At 46.3% G+C, this 21,383-nt stretch overlaps 2 non-coding genes across 2 annotated transcripts; both read left to right on the top strand.

Annotated features, from left to right (window-relative positions):
- The first annotated feature begins 516 nt into the window (after positions 1 to 516).
- LOC140491713 (5S ribosomal RNA) lies at positions 517 to 635 on the top strand. Its single transcript, XR_011963385.1, has one exon. It is a non-coding gene; the product is annotated as a 5S ribosomal RNA (ribosomal RNA).
- Positions 636 to 10,066: 9,431 nt separating this feature from the next.
- LOC140491749 (5S ribosomal RNA) lies at positions 10,067 to 10,185 on the top strand. The gene has a single exon (XR_011963420.1). It is a non-coding gene; the product is annotated as a 5S ribosomal RNA (ribosomal RNA).
- Positions 10,186 to 21,383: the final 11,198 nt, after the last annotated feature.

Genomic DNA, 21,383 nt, shown 5'->3' with positions numbered 1-21,383 from the left:
TGTCCTCTACCTTATAGGCAGTGGACATCTCACCCACTTGCAAGTGTAAAATAAAGGACACTGCTGATTCAGATTTTGTCTCGGACTGCAATTATTGAGGTGTGTGAGCTTTGTTTCTCACAGGACCAAGGGCCAGAGGCTTGTATATGAAGTTGGGCAAGAGCTGAGCCATGATGTTTGAATGGAGGCAGAGGTTGTAGGGGCTAAACAGCGTTGTGGTGTGTGTATGTTGCTGTGGTTATAATTTGGAAAGGAGTTTATTTGTGAAGCAGTTTGGATGGGCATGTAATGAAATGGAGTGGAGTGAGTGTGAAAGAGTTGATCCTGTTGTGTAATAAACGTGTGTGTGTGTGTGTGTGTGTGTCTAGGGTGAAGTAGAGGAACTGAAGATGGAGATGGGAGAATAGAAAGGCAAAGGAAAAAGAAATGTTTTTGTGCAGTATGATTGAATGGCAAAATGTTGTTGTAAATGCAGCAGTGTGCGCCTTTAAGGAAGCAGAAATGGAAGCAGTCTGTGCCTACGGCCATACTAGTCTGAAAACGCCCGATCTCGTCTGATCTCGGAAGCTAAGCAGACTCAGGCCTGGTTAGTACTTGGATGGGAGACCGCCTGGGAATACCAGGTGCAGTAGGCTTTTGCAGCCACCAGAGGTTGCTCACAGCTTGGCACTCACACACTCCCATTCATCAAGCAACGTCCTTTTAACTACTCACTCAGTCTCTCGGCCTCACTTTTTCTTGCCCAATTTCATTGTTCAACTTCTTCCCCCAATACACAAACACATCATTACTGCTTGAGATTGGAGCAAACGCACCTGGAACACCAAAGCAGCAAGTATTTTATTGAAGAGCACAAACCGTGGTTTTTATTAAGTGATGCCTCACTTTCGGTGATCACACTTCCCTGATCGCTGTCAGCGTTCCCCTGTTTTCTAACAATCGTCTAACTAGTGGTGTGGATAGGGTCTGAAAGCAACAACGTTGTGGTGAGGGCTTGTCAGGTGAAGGGTGTTTTACAATATCTGCACTCACCGGTCGAGTTCATACAACGGTGGATCGATATGGTTAAGGCAGGAAGAATGGGTCAGCAAACACAGCAAGTTCAATCCTTGTAATGATTATTATTACACATCAGCAGCAAATAATAAGATAAGTGTAAAGAGGGAGTATTTAAAATGCCAGGTACAAAAATCAAGGCTTATTCTCTAACATCCGAAGCCTTCACAAACAGATCGGCCTAATAATGGCACAAATGGTGATGAATATTTCGATCTAATTGACATCACTGTGCCTTAGTTACAAGTTGACCAAGGTAGAGAAATAACATTTCCAGAGTGCAGACTATTAACAATAGTAAAGTGGGATTTGGAAAGAGGAGTCGCCCCTGACATTTAAGGATGACAGAAGGACATTAGTGAGTAAGGATATTACTTTGGAAATCTTAACCGTGCACTAAGATAATCATACCATTTGAAGGCACTGTCAAGATGCTTTGAGGAAAGGGAACTCCTGTTGGACTAAATGCAAGAGAATGTTGTGTTCGTTAACAGTCGGGTGGATAAAGGCAGAAGCAATAGGTGCCAATGACTTGGATTTTCAGACTGTATTTCCGATAATTTCAGACTGAGATGAGGTGAACTTTCGACAGTTATTGTGTTGTTAATCTTTAGAATGATATTCTCCAGAGTGTGGTGTGGGTTCTACTGTTGAGGAGACTTCAGTGTCAGTGGATGGGGTTTTGATATCTCAGGGAATTCTGAAAGGGAGGTGCAGTTGAGGTGGATCGATGGTCATCAGTTTGAATGGTGGAGCTCTCTGGTGTGAGATATTGACCGCGGAGAGTGTGCTGCAGATTGAGCAAAGCAAAAGGTGGTCTCCAGAAGGATAATTGTGAAGACCGAGGTTATAGGATAGTGGTATAGGACGGATATGGAAAATGGCAGAGGTGGTGGAGTAGCCTCCATGATGAGAAACAAAATTCTGTCAATGATGAGGGAGGACATAATGAAGGAAACGCATTCAGTGGAGACCGTGTGGGTGGAACTGAGGAATAGTCGAAATCCTAAAATTGTAATAGGTGTTATGTACAGACCGCCTGGTAGCAGCTCTGAAGTCCTGGATGGTAAAAATGCACAAAACTAGGCAATATGTAACAAAGTAAAAACCATGACTGCAGATGCTGAAAACCAAATACTGGATTAGTGGTGCTGGAAGAGCACAGCAGTTCAGGCAGCATCCAACGAGCAGCGAAATCGACGTTTCGGAGGAGATGAAGGTGATAGGTCAAGGAGGAGAGGGTGGAGTGGATAGGTGGAAAAGAAGATAGGCAGGTCGGACAAGTCCGGAAAAGTCAAGGAGACAGTGCTGAGCTGGAAGTTTAGAACTAGGGTGAGGTGGGGGAAGGGGAAATGAGGAAGCTTTTGAAGTCCACATTGATGCCCTGGGGTTGAATTGTTCCGAGACGGAAGATGAGGCGTTCTTCCTCCAGGCGTCTGGTGGTGAGGGAACGGCGGTGAAGGAGGCCCAGGACCTCCATGTCCTCGGCAGAGTGGAAGGGGGAGTTGAAATGTTGGGCCACGGGGCGGTTTGGTTGTTTGGTGCGGGCGTCTCGGAGATGTTCCCTAAAGCGCTCTACTAGGAGGCGCCCAGTCTCCCCAATGTAGAGGAGACCACATCGGGAGCAACGGATACAATAAGTGATATTAGTGGATGTGCAGGTGAAACTTTGATGGATGTGGAAGGCTCCTTTAGGGTCTTGGATAGAGGTGAGGGAGGAGGTGTGGGCACAGGTTTTACAGTTCCTGCGGTGGCAGGGGAAAGTGCCAGGATGGGAGGGTGGGTCGTAGGGGGGTGTGGACCTGACCAGGTAGTCACGGAGGGAACGGTCTTTGCGGAAGGCGGAAAGAGGTGGGGAGGGAAATATATCCCTGGTGGTGGGGTCTTTTTGGAGGTGGCGGAAATGTCGGTGGATGATTTGGTTTATGCGAAGGTTTGTTGGGTGGAAGGTGAGCACTAGGGCCGTTCTGTCCTTGTTACGGTTGGAGGGGTGGAGCCTGAGGGCGGAGGTGCGGGATGTGGACGAGATGCGTTGGAGGGCATCTTTAACCATGCGGGAAGGGAAATTGCGGTCTCTAAAGAAGGAGGCCATCTGGTGTGTTCTATGGTGGAACTGGTCCTCCTGGGAGCAGATACGGCGGAGGCAGAGAAATTGGGAATACGGGATGGCATTTTTGCAAGAGATAGGGTGGGAAGGGGTGTAATCCAGGTAGCTATGGGAGTCGGTGGGTTTGTAAAAAATGTCAGTGTCAAGTTGGTCGTCACTAATGGAGATGGAGAGGTCCAGGAAAGGGAGGGAGGTGTCAGAGATGGTCCAGGTAAATTTAAGGTCAGGGTGGAATGTGTTGGTGAAGTTGATAAATTGCTCAACCTCCTCGCGGGAGCACGAGGTGGCGCCAATGCAGTCATCAATGTAGCAGAGGAAGAGGTAGGGAGTGGTGCCGGTGTAATTACGGAAGATCAACTGTTCTACATAGCCAACAAAGAGACAGGCATAGCTGGGGCCCATACGTGTGCCCATGGCTACGCCTTTGGTCTGGAGGAAGTGGGAGGATTCAAAGGAGAAATTGTTAAGGGTGAGGACCAGTTCGGCCAAACGAATGAGAGTGTCAGTGGAAGGGTACTGTTGGGGACGTCTGGAGAGGAAAAAACGGAGGTCTTGGAGGCCCTGGTCATGGCAGATGGAGGTGTAGAAGGATTGGATATCCATGGTGAAGATAAGGCGTTGGGGGCCGGGGAAACGGAAGTCTTGGAGGAGGTGGAGGGCGTGGGTGGTGTCTCGAACGTATGTGGGGAGTTCCTGGACTAGGGGGGATAGGACAGTGTCGAGGTAGGTAGAGATGAGTTCAGTGGAGCAGGAGCATGCTGAGACAATGGGTCGGCCAGGGTGGTCAGGCTTGTGGATCTTGGGAAGGAGGGAGAACCGGGCAGTGCGGGATTCCCGGACTATGAGGTTAGAAGCTGTGGATGGGACATCTCCTGAGGTGATGAGGTTCTGTATGGTCTGGGAGATGATGGTTTGGTGATGGGGGGTGGGGTCATGGTCGAGGGAGCAGTAGGAAGAGGTGTCCTCGAGTTGGCGTTTTGGCTTGAGCGGTGTAGAGGTCAGTGCGCCAGACTACCACTGTGCCCCCTTTATCCGCTGGCTTAATGGTGAGGTTGGGACTAGAGCAGAGGGATTGGAGGGCTGCGCGTTGTGAGGGTGAGAGGTTGGAGTGGGGGAGGGGCGTCGACAGGTTGAGGCGGTTAATGTCCCGGCGGCAGTTGGAAATGAAGAGGTCGAGGGCAGGTAATAGGACAGTGCGGGGTGTCCAGGTGGATGCAGTGTGTTGGAGGTGGGCGAAGGGGTCTGTGGAAGGTGGGCGGGAGTCCTGATTGTGAAAGTAAGCTCGGAGGCGGAGGCGACGGAAGAATTGTTCAATGTCACGGCGTGTATTAAATTCATTGATGCGTGGACGGAGAGGGATGAAGGTGAGTCCTTTGCTGAGGACTGATCGTTCGTCCTCAGGTGAGTGGGAGGTCTGGAGGGATGGTGAAAACTCGGCAGGGCCGGGAGCTGGGATCTGGTTGGGCATGAGCTGGGGTAATGTTGCCCTCGGGGTTCTGGGGTGTGGGGATAGTGACAGTGGGGTCTGTGGGGGGCGTGTCAGCAGAATGCAAGTGAGTGGCGCTGGTGGGGGTGGAAGTGGTGGTGATCGTGGCAGTAGGGGTGGCGGAAGTCACTGAGCATGTGGCATCAGCGATGATGTGAGGGGCGGAAGGGGCTGTGGGAGTGGCCATGATGTGGGCGGAAGTGACATCATCACTCAGCGTGGGGGTGGTAGCTGCGTCAGCCGCATGGCTAATGGCGTTTCCGAGGCCAGGGGAATCTTCTGGAATGTTTGAGGAGCGCTGGTTATGGAGGTGGGTGGATAAAAGTTTGTTGTACTTACAGTTTTTGATGTTTGAGATGGAATTGAAATACTGTTTGTTGAGAGTATGAATTCTCCTGAGGATGTAGTACAGAGTGGGTCCTTTGCAATTCTGAGAGAGTGTGGCCCTCAGCTGAGGCAGGGATGACTGGAGAGGGGTTAGGTGACGGCGCATTGCTGTAAGCGTGGAGCGGAGGATCTTAAAGGAGAACTGTTGCTGGTGTTTTTGAATCTGGAGTCTGTACTGTTTGTCCTGTTCGGGTCCGAACTCTGCGTGTTTAAAGGTGGTCTGGAGTCCATGTGGGATGAGTTGGTTACGGAGGCATGCACTGAGGAAGCAAATGTGGCTGTGGTACCGAGTTTGTTTCACAACATGGTTGAAGAGCTTCAGAGCAGAGGAAATGACCTGGGAGTTGCAGTGGGAGAGGACCTCCCAGAGATTCTTGTAGAGAGAGGAGGAAAACTTCTTCAAGGCAGGCATCCTTGCAAGAGGATTCGCAGTAGGGTTAAAATCAACAAGGTAAAAACAATGACTGCAGATGCTGAAACCCAAATACTGGATTAGTGGTGCTGGAAGAGCACAGCAGTTCAGGCAGCATCCAATATGTAACAAAGCCAGAGTGCTACTCATGAAGGATTTTAACGTGAACACAGATTTAGAGGGAGTCAAGCATTTGTCAGAAAGGTAGTGCATGTCTGGTGTATTGCCGGTACTGTTTCTCACTGCATTATGTCCTATATGCTTCATGTGGACAAGCAGTATTGGATTTATTAATGAGCAATGAGTTGGAATTAATGAGTGAGCTAGTTGTGCGTGGCCACTTATCATATAGCGATGATAGCACTATCAAGTTCAAGGCAGTGTTTGAAAGCACAAAGCATGTATCTGCTGTATTCGGTAACGAACCGGGACAAGTGATGGGCTTGTTCGTGGGTGAACATTTTGGTGATGGTGACCACAATTCTGTGACTTTCACCTTGGTTATGGAGAGAGATAGGTGCGTGCAACAGGGTAGGTTTTACAATTGAGGGAAGGGTAAATACGATGTTGTAAGACAGGATCTGAGGAGCATAAGTTGGGAGCATAGGCTGTCAGAGAAGGATGTCGTGGAAATGTGGAACTTTTTCAAGGAACAGATACGACTTGTCCTTGATATGTATGTACCTGTCAGGCAGGAAAGAGATGGTAGGGTGAGGGATCCTTGGTTGACAAGGGAGGTTGAATGTCTTGGAAGGAGGAAGGAGGAGGCTTACATAAGGTTGAGGAAACGAGGTTCAGAGAGCGTTGGAGGGATACAGGATAGCCAGGCGGGAGCTGAAGAAAGGGATTAGGAGAGCTAAGAGAGGGCATGAAAAATCTTTGGCGGGTAGGATCAAGGATAACCCCAAGGCCTTTTATGCATATGTGAGAAACATGAGAATGACGAGAACGAGGGTAGGTCCAATCAAGGACAGTAGTGGGAGACTGTGTACTGAGTTGGAAGAGGTAGGAGAGGTCTTGAATGAGTACTTTTCTTCAGTATTTACAAACGAGAGGGACCTTATTGTTGAAGAGGAGTGTGTGAAACAGACTGGTAAGCTAGAAGAGATACTTGTTAGGAAGGAAGATGTGTTGGACATTTTGAACAACTTGAGGATAGACAAGTCCCCCGGGCCTGACGGGATATAACCTAGGATTATGTGGGAAGCAAGAGAGGAAATTGCAGAGCCTTTGGCAATGATCTTTTCGTCTTCGCTGTCAACGGGAGTGGTACCAGGGAACTGGAGAGTGGCGAATGTTGTGCCCTTGTTCAAAAAAGGGAATAGGGATAACCCCGGGAATTACAGGCCAGTTAGTCTTACTTCAGTGGTAGGCAAAGTAATGGAAAGGGTACTGAGGGATAGGATTTATGAGTATCTGGAAAGACACTGCTTGATTAGGGAGAGCCAGCACGGATTTGTGAAGGGTAGGTCTTGAGGAGGTCACCAAGCATGTGGATGAGGGTAGAGCAGTGGATGTAGTGTACGTGGATTTTAGTAAGGCATTTGATAATGTTCCCCATGGTAGGCTTATGCGGAAAGTCAGGAGGTACGATAGAGGGAAATTTGGCCAGTTGGATAGAGAACTGGCTAACAAGTCGAAGGCAGAGTGGTGGTAGATGGTAAATATTCAGCCTGGAGCCCAGTTACAAGTGGAGTTCCGCAGGGATCAGTTCTGGGTCCTCTGCTGTTTGTAATTTTTATTAATGACTTGGAAGAGGGAGTCGAAGGGTAGGTCAATAAGTTTGCAAATGATACAAAGATTGGTGGAGTTGTGGACAGTGAGGAGGGCTGTTGTCGGCTGCAAAGGGACTTAGATATGATGCAGAGCTGGGCTGAGGAGTGGCAGATGGAGTTCAACCCTGCCAAGTGTGAGGTTGTCCATTTTGGAAGGACAAATATGAATGCGGAATACAGGGTTAACGGTAGGGTTCTTAGTAAGGTGGAGGAGCAGAGGGATCTTGGGGTCTATGTTCATAGATCTTTGAAAGTTGCCACTCAGGTGGACAGAGCTTGTAAGAAGGCCTATGGTGTATTAGCGTTCATTAGCAGAGGGATTGAGTTCAAGAGTCGTGAAGTGATGTTGCAGCTGACCTTGGTTAGGCCACATTTGGAGTACTGTGTGCAGTTCTGGTCCCCTCACTTTAGGAAAGATGTGGAAGCTTTGGAGAGAGTGTAGAGAAGACTTACCAGGATGTTGCCTGGAATGGAGAATAGGTCGTACGAGGATAGGTTGAGAGTGCTAGGCCTTTTCTCATTGGAACGGTGAAGGATGAGGGGTGACTCGATAGAGATTTATGAGATGATCAGGGGAATAGATAGAGTAGACAGAGACATTTTCCCCAGGTACAACAGAGTGTTACAAGGGGACATAAATTTAAGGTGAAGGGTGGAAGGTATAGGGGAGATGTCAGGGGAGGGTTCTTTACCCAGAGAGTGGTGGGGGCATGGAATGCGCTGCCTGTGGGAGTGGCAGAGTCAGAATCATTGGTGACCTTTAAGCGGCAATTGGATAGGTGCTTAAGCTAGGACAAATGTTCGGCACAACATTGTGGGCTGAAGAGCCTGTTCTGTGCTGTGTTGTTCTATGTTCTATGCTGCTGGAGTTGGAGAGTTCGGTAAAGCCGCCTTGACCGCGATGAGACAGAGACCGTCCACAATAAGGTGGGAAAATCTGCTGATGGCTAAAAGAACTGAAGATGACGGGAGGATGTTTAAAGAAACATTGAAGACAATAGGAAACCAGTTGATACCCCTGAGAGGGAAAGCTCTGCTTCACAGAAGAAAACAGTCATGGACAAAAATATCAGCATAGATCCTGCTGATTGGGAAAGATCCAGAGAGCAGGAAAGACACAAAGCAGTGTAAAAGAGCTCCCAAAAGGAATTTTGATCGGAATCTTTCCAGGGACATCAAAATCGAGAAGAAATGTTCCGCTGCCCTAAAGGGAAAGCGGGTGGTCAGGAGAAGGTGGGGACATTGTAAATGGTCGAGATGTTCCATCATTCCCCTTACCTCGGTATTTTCAGGAGAAAAGGAGGATAGCTTGCCAGAAGTCCCGGTGAAATGAAAAGTGGATCGGGAAAAGCAACCGAATAAAATGAAGGTGAGTAAAACATCGATAATGAGGAAATGACTGGAATCAAAGGGTGACAAATGCCTGGGATTAGGCGGGTTCCATCGGTGGGTGTTAAAACAAATCGACAAGCGCCTCATAGAAGCCCGAACTGTAATCGTTCAGAATTCCCGAGATCCAGGAGTCGTCCCTCCGGATTGGATTGTTGCACGTGTCAGTCGCGCTTTTTAAGAGAGGAGAACCCGGAAAACTCGGGAATTGCAGAGCATGGAGCTTAGCACCTATGGCAGGGAATTTGTTGGAGTCTATAATCAAGGCTGGGATAAGTGAGCACCTCAAATTGTCGAGTTAACCAGGGAGAGCCACATGACAGGTAGGTCGTGCCTGATAAATTCATTGCAGAGGGTTTGAAGAGGGGACTAAGGTAGCTGTCAGGGAATAATGTCCATAGATGTTGTTTACATGGACTTCGAGAATGCATTTGACAAAGTCCACTTAAGTAGGTAGGAGCCAAGAGAATTGAGGGCAAATTCCTGACACGGCTAGGAGATTGTTTGAGTGGCAGGTGACAGAAAGTAGAGATAATGGGTAGGTAGTCAATTGGCAGGATGGAACCAGTTGTGTCTCACAAGGACTTGTGTTAGGGCCTCAATTATTGATGTTATTTGTTAAGGGAATGGATAATGGCACAGGAAGTCTTATCCTAATTTGTGGATGACACATAGTTAGGCTGCATTGTAGACAGTGTAGATGGCAGCATAATCTATCAATATCCCCTTGCAATTTTAAGTCAATAAGCAAAACTGTGGCAAAAGCATTTGAATGAAAGCAATAGTGAGGCTATCCATTTTTGGATCAAGAAGGCACGGATCAAGGTATTTTTCTGGATGGTATGAAGTGCATGTCCAAGGAGACTTGGGGTTTCAGGTGCACACAACTTTAAAGTGTCACGGACACGTACAGAAAATAATCCAGAAAGCGAACAGATTGCTGTCCTTTTTAAGTAGAGGACTGGAGTAGAAGGTGGATTTTAGCCATCATTTTCTGACAAAGCGCAGTGGATGCTGGATGAGTTGTTCTATTGAAATGTGAGGGAGATAAATGTTTGTGAAGCAAAGGTACCAAGGGCCAGAGGCTTGTATATGAAGTTGGGCAAGAGCTGAGCCATGATGTTTGAATGGAGGCAGAGGTTGTAGGGGCTAAACAGCGTTGTGGTGTGTGTCTGTTGCTGTGGTTATAATTTGGAAAGGAGTTTATTTGTGAAGCAGTTTGGATGGGCATGTAATGAAATGGAATGGAGTGAGTGTGAAAGAGTTGATCCTGTTGTGTAATAAACGTGTGTGTGTGTGTGTCTAGGGTGAAGTAGAGGAACTGAAGATGGAGATGGGAGAATAGAAAGGCAAAGGAAAAAGAAATGTTTTTGTGCAGTACGATTGAATGGCAAAATGTTGTTTTAAATGCAGCAGTGTGCGCCTTTAAGGAAGCAGAAATGGAAGCAGTCTGTGCCTACGGCCATACTTGTCTGAAAACGCCCGATCTCGTTTGATCTCGGAAGCTAAGCAGACTCAGGCCTGGTTAGTACTTGGATGGGAGACTGCCTGGGAATACCAGGTGCAGTAGGCTTTTGCAGCCACCAGAGGTTGCTCACAGCTTCGCACTCTCACACTCCCATTCATCAAGCAACGTCCTTTTAACTACTCGCTTCGTCTCTCTGTCTCACTTTTTCTTGCCCAATTTCATTGTTCAGCTTCTTCCCCCAATACACAAACACATCATTACTGCTTGAGATTGGAGCAAACGCACCAGGAACACCAAAGCAGCAAGTATTTTATTGAAGAGCACAAACCGTGGTTTTTGTTAAGTGATGCCTCACTTTCAATGATCACACTTCCCTGATCGCTGTCAGCGTTCCCCTGTTTTCTAACAATCGTCTAACTAGTGGTGTGGATAGGGTCTGAAAGCAACAACGTTGTGGTGAGGGCTTGTCAGGTGAATGGTGTTTTACAATCGAGTTCATGCAACGGTGGATCGATATGGTTACGGCAGGAAGAATGGGTCAGCAAACACAGCAAGTTCAATCCTTGTAATGATGATTATTACACTTCAGCGGCAAATAATAAGATAAGTGTAAAGAGTGAGTATTTAAAATGCCAGGTACAGAAATCAAGGCTTATTCTCTAACATCCGAAGCCTTCACAAACAGATCGGCCTAATAATGGCACAAATGGTGATGAATATTTCGATCTAATTGACATCACTGTGCCTTAGTTACAAGTTGACCAAGGTAGAGAAATAACATTTCCAGAGTGCAGACTATTAACAATAGTAAGGTGGGATTTGGAAAGAGGAGTAGCCCCTGACATTTAAGGATGACAGAAGGACATTAGTAAGTAAGGATATTACTTTGGAAATCTTAACCGTGCACTAAGATAATCATACCATTTAAAGACACTGTCAAGATGCTTTGAAGAAAGGGAACTCCTGTTGAACTAAATGCAAGAGAATGTTGTGTTCATTAACAGTCGGGTGGAAAAAGCAGAAGCAATAGGTGCCAATGACTTGGATTTTCAGACTGTATTTCCTATAATTTCAGACTGAGATGAGGTGAACTTTCGACAGTTATTGTGTTGTTAATCTTTAGAATGATATTCTCCAGAGTGTGGTGGGGGTTCTACTGTTGGGGATACTTCAGTGTCAGTGGATGGGGTTTTGATATCTCAGGGAATTCTGAAAGGGAGGTGCAGTTGAGGTGGATCGATGGTCATCAGTTTGAATGGTGGAGCTCTCTGGTGTGAGATATTGACCGCGGAGAGTGTGCTGCAGATTGAGCAAAGCAAAAGGTGGTCTCCAGAAGGATAATTGTGAAGACCGAGGTTATAGGATAGTGGTATAGGACGGATATGGAAAATGGCAGAGGTGGTGGAGTAGCCTCCATGATGAGAAACAAAATTCTGTCAATGATGAGGGAGGACATAATGAAGGAAACGCATTCAGTGGAGACCGTGTGGGTGGAACTGAGGAATAGTCGAAATCCTAAAATTGTAATAGGTGTTATGTACAGACCGCCTGGTAGCAGCTCTGAAGTCCTGGATGGTAAAAATGCACAAAACCTGGCAATATGTAATGTAAATATATGGCTTACACAAAAAAAACTGAAGGCTGGCTGCGACTGTGAATCTCTGCAGCAGTCAGAAGCCTGTGGAGACGCTGTTGAAGACACGCAGGAGGCGGTCACATGACATTCCGTTTCGCGCTCGGCAGTGGGCCCAGGAGGTCACGTGATGATCCGTTTCGCGGGCAAAAGAAGCTCAGGTGGGGTCGGACATCCGGGAATGCGAGGAGGCGGAGAATGGCTGTTGATCTGACTCCAATGAGAAGATAATTCTACCTCAGTGTGTGTATGATGTCTTTTATTGTATAAAAGACTGGGGCAGGGACAAAACGAGGTCTTACTTTTTGAACTGGCACACGTGGTAGTTGGTCAGGGAAAAAGGGTTAGACCCAGAGCTCTGAATGCTTTGTCCACTTACTGTTTAAAATAAATCAAGAGTGTGAGACTGAATATCTTCTCCTAGTGCTTCATTTAAAAGAACACGCAGGACTAGGCTCACACATAGGAGAAAGTAAATTGGTAGATTGAGCCAAGGTCTTACAATTTGGTGACCCCGACGTGATGAAGACGGAGAAGTGACGTAAAGAGAGAAAAATAGAAATAACGGACGACTGACGTTTGATGACAACAACAAGTGGCGCCGCATAAAAAAAGGTGAGCAGACGCCTGTTTATATCGAAGTTCTGCAATTGGAAACACTAAATTGATTGTTGTCATTATACTGCAAGTGTCCTAGTAAGAGTAAGTGGACAAAGTATTGATTATAGTACGTACAGGTTTAAAGTCCCTTGGGGTTAGAGTCCCCATAAAAGCAACAAGGTACGTATGGGTGAGGAGGTTTAAAGTCCATTGAGCAGGATCTCATAAAAGCAACGCTCACAAATTTTGGTTTATGATTGTGTTGTAAGTTTTAAGAATTATATTGGGGAATCTACGGAGGGTGGTATAAAAGTCAGTGTTTTGGAGGTGGTGTGTCAGTGAGAGAATTGGGTTGGTTGCTTGGTTATATTTATATCTAAACCAACTGACTACTGGACGGGAGGATTGAAACAAAAATACATAAAATGGAAGGGGAGTTTGATAAAGAGTGTGAAGAATATGGAGGGTGTTCTTCCGATTTAATGTTGCCTGTAAAACAGCAGTGGGGTAAAGCCAGAAGTCAGTTAGTCAGTGGGCTTGCAAGGAACAAGCAAAAAACAATGATGGAGAAATATGATAAGATTTGGGAGGAATTACAGAAACAGGGCAAAGTCCCTAAGGATGAGGAGAGGAAGAAATTGTCACTGTTTTTGGGAAAAGTAGAAGAGCAAGCTAAATTAGAAGAAGAAGAGCATATGAAGGGAAAGAAAGGGTCCATATGACATAGAAGAAAGTGGACAAAAGAAGGTGAGGAGAAAGAAGAGAGGAGGATTCATCTGCATAACATGACGTTAGCCTGTATGGCAGTAGAAATATTACAAAAGAGAGGAGGTGGTACCTCTGCAATAGAATTGACAAAGGAGACGGAGAAGGCAGGACCATCTGCGCCAGTATATCCTAAATTGCCTGTGGTACAATCCCCACCCCCATATCCTGTAATACAAATGCCACTTATGTATGTTCAAGAAGGGGTGTTAGATGTGCAAGAAGTAGGAACAAGAGAGTATAATGTAGTAAAACAGAGACTAGCGGAAGCTCTAGAAGAAAGTATCAGAAAAGTAGAAAACTTAACATTAGAAGTTGATCAGAGGGTTAAGGAAGTAGAGGAGTCGAATAGGGTGATGATGACGCATAGTAGAAATAAAGAACAGCCAAAACAGGGGAGATGTTTAGCAGTACAGGAGCCAGAGGCTCATTCGACACCGTATAGTCCTGAGAATGAGAAGAAGGGAAGGTTACATGATTCAGGTCAGTTATTGGATGATGGGTTCTCAGACAGAAGACGGAGAGATTTGAGGGAAGAACGGGATAGAGAGAGATTGGATGGGGAGGAGTCCAGAAGTAGTATGGATATTGAGGATGAAGAATCCCTGACAGATGATGATCCAAACACCTATCCAGTCACTTTGAAAGGCTCACTCACAATGCATACCGAACATGGCCCTTCACTGAAGTCTCTACCTGAATCAAGTTACAACCTGCGTCAAAGAGACACTTTATAGGTTGTCGTAATGTATCAGCACCACCAAATGCCATTGATTTACAGAGGCTCTCATCTGGGGAATGTTTATCAGCCTTTCACATATACTGATATGAACTGCATCCTGGATAAAACGCCCCCACCCATGGATGACTAAATTTTCCCAATATACATTAGGTTACAAGTTAGCTATGAGTGATTGGAGAGCATTGTTGGGTAAGCAATTGAGTATGTGGGAAATACAGCAGATTGAAGTGTCTGCGGGGACCACCTTATTACCTGATTCAGACCCATTTGCGCAGCATGCTACCTGTGTGGGAAGGGCAATGAGGGAGAGATTCCCGATTCCACCGGGAGTGATGCACTCACTCACCTTCACAATGAAGGAGGGTGAGGATATGTCTACCTTTTTGGCTAGGTGTAAGGACACGTGGACAGATACTGCGGGGAGCCATCCAGGGTCGGGTCAGCTACAGACCACATTATTTAGGAATGCTGTTATGGCAGGGATGCCAAAGGAAGTAAAAGAGGCAATGGAAAGTAATCCCGATATCCCAGGTTGTTCTACAGAACAGTGGGAGAAACACTTGACGTACCACATGAAGCGTTACAAGACGAAACAGGATGAAGATAAACAGAGTAATGAGTCAGCTCAAGTGCAGTTGTTGAAGTTACAGCTCGATGAGGCTAGAAGGAAGGCTAGTGATATAAAGAAGGCCTCCCAAAAGACGACTAGTCAGTTGGTTCAGCGATCGTCGCCACAAAATAACTTGCCGAGTTCAGACCCAACATTTGATTGGATGCCACCCTACCCCCAATATGGGGGCAGGCCTATAGGTGTTCCAGGAGGAATACATGGTAGAGGAAGGGGCCGTGGGTGATTCAGAGGTCAGCCATCCAACACCTGTTTTGAATGTGGCCAACCCAGGCATTGGAGAAGAAATTGTCCCCTGTTGTGGGGTCCCCAGGGAGGCCCGGGATTGATCCAAGGACAGTATGTCCGTACAAGTCAGCCTCCTGTCCAACAGGCTGTTCAGCCTTACCAAGTCCCAAATGCAGCTGTAGCCCCGGTGCAAGGACAGTACCCCCAAACTATGCCAGAAGGACAGGGGTGTGAATATTGACAGGGCCCGAGAACCCAGGGGCATGTGGGGTTGGCAGACCCCTATATGCAAATGAGGGTAATGGACAAGAATCTGTCTTTTTTGGTTGACACAGGTGCAAGATTTTCCACCATCACTTGTGATATACCTCGGTCAAGCATGTCATCCTCTAGCGTTCAGTTAGTAGGGTTCTCGGGTAAACCAGAAAATCTGCCTTTGACATCGCCACTGATCACATCAGTGGCCGGACAGACTTTTCGTCACCAGTATATTTTATCACCTGCATGCCCCGTGAGTCTGATGGGACGTGATTTGCTGGTGAGATGTGGGGTCTCGGTTCTGTGCGGACCAGACGGACTGGTAGTGACCTTTCCAAATGACCATTCTGTCAACTGTTCTATGACAATGATACACTCTGGATCCCAAATGATGCTATCACCGGACATATCACCAACGGCAGAAGGACAGTGGGCAGATATATACTGGGGACTGCTTGAACCCGAAAATGGGCAGAATAACGGCATACAGTCTTTATACAGCCAATGGCGACCCTGGGGTCAGATGCTGCACCCCTATGCTCCTCCTGCAGATCCCCTTCATGTTACCTTATATTATGATCGAGATGATAATGAAATATATCAGTCTGCATTCTATCAGCATCTAGAAGGGAATCAATGGGAGATTTTCTCCAGTTGCATTCTGCTCGGAAAAGAAGGTGTGGCGGCTGTGGTTGAATTAACCACAGAACAGTTGGAATGGTATGAGATGTCTGAAGAAGCCATACCTCATGTCACATTGGCCGTGCATGCAGAATATCAGGCCAAGGATTTGGGGCCTATTTGCAAATGCTTGATGGTGGTACAGACTGGATGTGGACTCAGTTACCCGGTTTACAATATTCACCATCAGAGGAAGCCTATAGAATTATGTGCAGGACAACTGACAAGGTACTGCTGGAACATAGGCAGATTGAAAGGTTTCATGGTAGGGAAAAAACAGACCATCCCCAGGCTGCAGCCATGCTTGACACTCTACCAGATACCTTGTGGTCAGCAAGTTCAACGGATGTTGGTTACTGTAAATACGTCACACCAAGCACGTTCGATTTAATAGACCATACTCCGATTTGGCAGAGACAATATTCACGTAAACCAGAGGCTGAAGCCGGCATCGCCGACATAATTGAAGGATTGTTAGCAGCAGGGGTGCTGGAACCCTCCCAGTCAGCCTGGAACACCCCTATCTTGCCTGCAGAGAAACAGAATACAGGCAAATATAGGATGGCGCATGATCTTAGACGGATTAATAGTGTCGTTTCTACTCCAACCGTTCCAGTCCCAAACTCTTACACTGCAATGTCTGTGCTGACACCTGACCATAAGTGGTTCTCGTGCATTGATCTGGCCAACGCGTTCTTCTGTTTGCCCCTAGCTGATCATTTGAGGGACATTTTTTCGTTTACTTACAAAGGCCAACAATTACATTATACAAGGGTCCCTCAAGGGTTTATTTTGTCACCTGGGGTGTTTAATCAGGTATTGAAACAGCAGCTCAAGAATCTGACACTCCCAAAGGGGGTGGTATTGATCCAGTATGTGGATGACATTCTTTTGGCAGCACCCGACCATGTTTCTTGTTTGGAAGCCACAAAGTCGTTGCTGTTTCACCTGTATAGTGTCGGTTTCAAAGTTTCACAGGTTAAAGTGCAATGCTGCAGACAAACGGTGTCTTTCTTGGGTAGAGTTATTTCTGCTAAGGGAACAGGTGTGTCTCCGTCCCATAGATCCTCCATTCTGCATCATACCAAACCAGTCACTGTAAAAGACATGCTCTCATTTCTTGGGTTGGCAGGGCACAGTAGACAATTCGTTGCATCATATGGGGAGCTCACTTTCCCTCTCAGGGCCATGGTAAATGAGCAAGGCATGAGAAATTTGTCGGCCCATTTGCAGTGGACCACGGAGGCAGACGAAAGTTTTATATCTCTTAAACAGGCCCTAACGCGGGCTGCTGATTTAGCGGTCCCGGATTATAAAGAGCCATTTTTCCTGGATATTTCTGAAAAATTACACACAATAAATGGTGTTCTTTTTCAGAAAAAAGGGGGAGCCAGGCAGGTGCTGATGTATGTAAGTGTTACCCTTGACCCAATAGAGAACAAACACCCACCATGTACAAGACATGCAGCAGGGGTAGCAAAAATTCTTCAAAAGGTGGCACATATAGTCATGGGCCATACACTAACGGTACTGATGACACATAGTATAGTGGCCTATGTGAACTCAACGGCCTTTACGATGACATCACTGCGGCAAACCAGGTTAGAGAAAATTTTGAATGCACCACATATCATTTTTACACATGAAGGAATTAACATGGCTGGTAACATGGGAGAAGGAGAGCCACACATGTGTGAGGAAAGGGTACAGAGAGATACCAAAGTTAGGGTAGATTTACAGGCAGTTCCATTAGTAGACCCAGAAGAAGGGCTGTTCACAGATGGTTGTTGTTACAGACATCCAACTGAAGGACTTAAAGCAGCCTATGCAGTAGTGCGATGGACAAGTGAGGGATTTGAGGAAGTGTTGACAGGAAAAGTGACAGGCAAAGAATCAGCCCAGTTGGCTGAACTACAGGCAATGATTGCTGCGTTAGAATGGTCAGAGGGAAAAAGAGTAAACATCTACACCGACTCTGCATATGTGGTAGGGGCTATACAGGTAGAACTCAGTCAATGGATCAGAGCAGGATTCTTAACAGCAGCAAAAACCCCAATTAAACATGAAAAAGATATGAAAAGATTAGCGGAGGCTCTAATGAAACCTGCAGAAGTGGCGGTGGTCAAGTGTAGAGGACATGATAAAGCAGACACAGTAGTAGCGAAGGGCAATCAGGAAGCAGACTCAGCAGCAAAGAAAGCAGCAGGGTATACAGCACAGTATATAATGATGCAGACAGAGAGAACAGTGTACGACCTACTGCCTGCCTGTGAGGCGAACGTGTTAATCAAAGAGCAGCAGAAAGCCTCTCCTCAGGAATTGACAGTATGGAGAGAGAGAGGGGCCACAGAGTCAGAAGGGATTTGGAGGTCGCCGGACGGTAGACCAGTTCTACCCCCAGGTTTGATAGGTTTCATGCTTCAGGAGGCTCATGGGTTGACTCATTGTGGAAAAACCCAGATGCAGAGGTGTCTGACACATTGGTGGCATCCGTTCTTGCCAGCAACGATTGAAAATTATATCAGGGAATGTAGAACGTGTACAGAATACAATGTGAGACCAACAGTGAAACCACACGAGGGAAAATTCCCTCTCCCGAGAATGCCAGGTCAGGAAATAGTGATTGACTACACCGATATGATAGAGAGAGTAAACGGATACCGGTACCTTTTGGTAGCAGTGGATGCATACACTGGTTGGCCAGAAGCGATACCTGTGAAAAAGGAAGACGCAAAGACAGTGATTAAATTCTTGATAAACCAATATATTCCAACGCATGGGTTTCCAAAGAGAGTCAGGTCAGATAATGGCACACATTTCAAGAACAAAGACCTGCAAGAAGTTGAAGCAGCTTTAGGACTGAAACATGCGTTTGGGACAGTGTATCATCCTCAGTCACAGGGAAAAGTGAAAAGAATGAATCGGTCCATTAAAGAAAAAATAGGAAAAGTGTGTGCACAAACAAAGTTAAGCTGGGTGGATGCCCTACCTTTAGCTTTACTGTCCATTAGGAGCTCAGTAAGCTCTATCACTGGGTTCACTCCGTATGAGTTAACAACAGGGCAGCAGTTCCCGGGACCAGGAGCAGGAAAACAGATCTTAGAGGGAGGAAGAGCCTCTCTAAGGTACAAACCTTAGTATGACCAACTAACAGCTCTGGTGTCAGCTTTCTCCAAACAGGTTGGATCGGAAAAGGGGGAACTACAGACTCAGACACCATCTACTACAGACTGGGTCCTGTTGAAGGTCATCAAACGGAAGTGGTCGGAGCCGAGGTGGACAGGACCTTATAAGGTGGTGGAGAGGACATCGCATGCGGTCAGATTACAGGGGAAAGGAGAAAACTGGTACCATTGGAGCCAGTGTGCAGCTACGGAACCGCCAATGAGAACTCTAGAACAAATAAGAACAGAAAAAGAGTAGAAGGGTTTTAAACTTCTAATGTTTGTAGGAAGAAGGTTCTGGAAAAAGGGGGGAGAGGTCCTAAAAATTTCTAAGCAAAGTTGTGTGAGGGATATAATGTCTATCTTTGTAACCAGCCCACATTACTTTAGGCTGTGGAGGTTGGGAGTCTTTGTTATTGTTTTATGTATAAGTGTTATGCTACTGTTAATAGGAGTATTAACCACGAGGGACAAACACACAGGCGAGGGAGGAAGGTTCAGGAGTAAAAGATCAACAGGACAAGAGGCAGATAAATGTTTAAGGGAGGCGAGGAGCCAGGTACATATCAGACACGATAGGAATCATGGTACAACATACCAGTTTGATTTATGCCAAGTAATTGATTGTGGTCAAGATACAGGGAGCTGGAGGGATTATGATGTATATCTTTGCTTCTATGCCATTTATTATGACCCATGCCCATCGTGGGATAATCTATTAACATGGACGGGGGTGGATTGGACCCCCAAGAGGTCGTCACTTTTGGATAATAGATGGAACATTCGAGGTCATGTGAGCCTGGCGAAGGGGCAACTAGATCATTCTTCAGAGTTAAGAAATCCACTTTTGTTAACCCTGAAGAAATTTGACATTAATCCTAGTCCAAAAGAGGTACAGATTTACTGTGAGAGTGATGACAGAAGTTTTTATCTTGTAATAGGTATAGATCAATCTGGTGTGGATACCATGGGATTAGTGAAGGTAACTTTACTGGACCCTCCTACGCGTCAGCCACAAACTGAAAATACAAGCATGGAGGTAGAACCAAGTTCAGGAGTTGTGGTAATAGACCACAACAACCTTACGAGAAGGGATATTATTAAATTAGCTACCGGGTATGGGGATAAGAACTTATGGCTAGACTGGGTGACACCGACAGCAATTTCGATGAATATGAGTAATTGCGTCGCGTGTTCTTCGGCAAGGCCGACCCTGTTTACTACCCCAGCTCCATTGTTCCCAAATATAGACCCAATAGGATTTCATTGTATGATGGCCCTCACTATGCAGGCAGACCCTCCAAATTGTACCACATTAAGTGATATTTTTCCACCTGTAAAGAATTCCACGTTACCTCCAGTGTTTACACCAAGGGCCAACAATTATACATGTTTTGTACGAAGGTCTAATATAATCTTGGGAGACATGTCTGCTGACTGGTGTCAGGGTACAATTAATATAACCGGCTGGCAGAACGCTAGCACAATGGTTTGGGCCAGAGCTGATCTTTTTTGGTACTGTGGAGGTAGAACACTGCATATTAGTCTACCTCCAGATTGGTCTGGAATCTGTGCAATGGTCAGGTTAGGAGTACCCTTATTTCTTTTAGGAGAACGACGACAAGGAATGAATCCGTATACACGAATTCGTAGGGATTTGTTTGATGTCACATCCGGCTCAACCACTTACATAGATGCAATAGGTGTTCCCCACGGTGTACCTGATGAATATAAATTGGCAGACCAGATAGCAGCAGGATTTGAGAATCTCCCAATTATCAGTGTTCTATTCCCAGTTACGCCGAATAAAAACGTTGACCAAATTAATTCTGTACATTACAATGTACTTAGGCTAGCTAATAGAACTAGAGATGCGGTGGCGGGACTCTGAACAATTGGCAGCGACTTCATTGATGACAGTACAAAATAGAATGGCCTTAGATATGTTGTTAGTAGAGAAGGGGGGAGTGTGCTCTATGTTCGGGGACCAATGCTGTACATTTATCCCCAATAATACGGCACCTGATGGCTTGGTAACCAGAGCCCTGGAGGGTCTAAGATCTTTGTCTGAAGAAATACATGAACATTCCGGTATTGACAATCCTTTAGGAGGTATTTTTGACTCGGTTTGGGAAATGGAAAGGATTAATTGCCTCTGTGTTTATGTCCCTCGGTGGTATGATTATTGTGTTAGTGTTGTGTGGATGTTGTTGTATTCCCTGTATTAGATCTTTGTTAAACAGGGTAATTATCACAGCAATTGAAGGAAAGGCTCCCCCGCCCTATCAGATGGCACAGATGGAGACAGAAACCATGGCTTTGGCAAGAGGGGAAGACTATGCATCGGAGAGCGAATGTGACGTATAGAACTGGTTGGTTGGTTGGTCTCATTTTTATGAGACCAAAAGGGGGACTTGTAAATATATGGCTTACACAAAAAAAACTGAAGGCTGGCTGCGACTGTGAATCTCTGCAGCAGTCAGAAGCCTGTGAAGACGCTGTTTAAGACACGCAGGAGGCGGTCACATGACATTCCGTTTCGCGCCCGGAAGAGTGCGAGGCGGTCACGTGACATTCCGTTTCGCGCCCAGGAAGTGGGCCCAG

Source organism: Chiloscyllium punctatum, chromosome 19 (genome assembly GCF_047496795.1).
Source record: "Chiloscyllium punctatum isolate Juve2018m chromosome 19, sChiPun1.3, whole genome shotgun sequence".
NCBI classification, from domain to species: domain Eukaryota; kingdom Metazoa; phylum Chordata; class Chondrichthyes; order Orectolobiformes; family Hemiscylliidae; genus Chiloscyllium; species Chiloscyllium punctatum.
The sequence above is the reverse complement of the archived record's forward strand: the minus strand, read 5'-3'. Positions and strand labels throughout refer to the sequence as shown.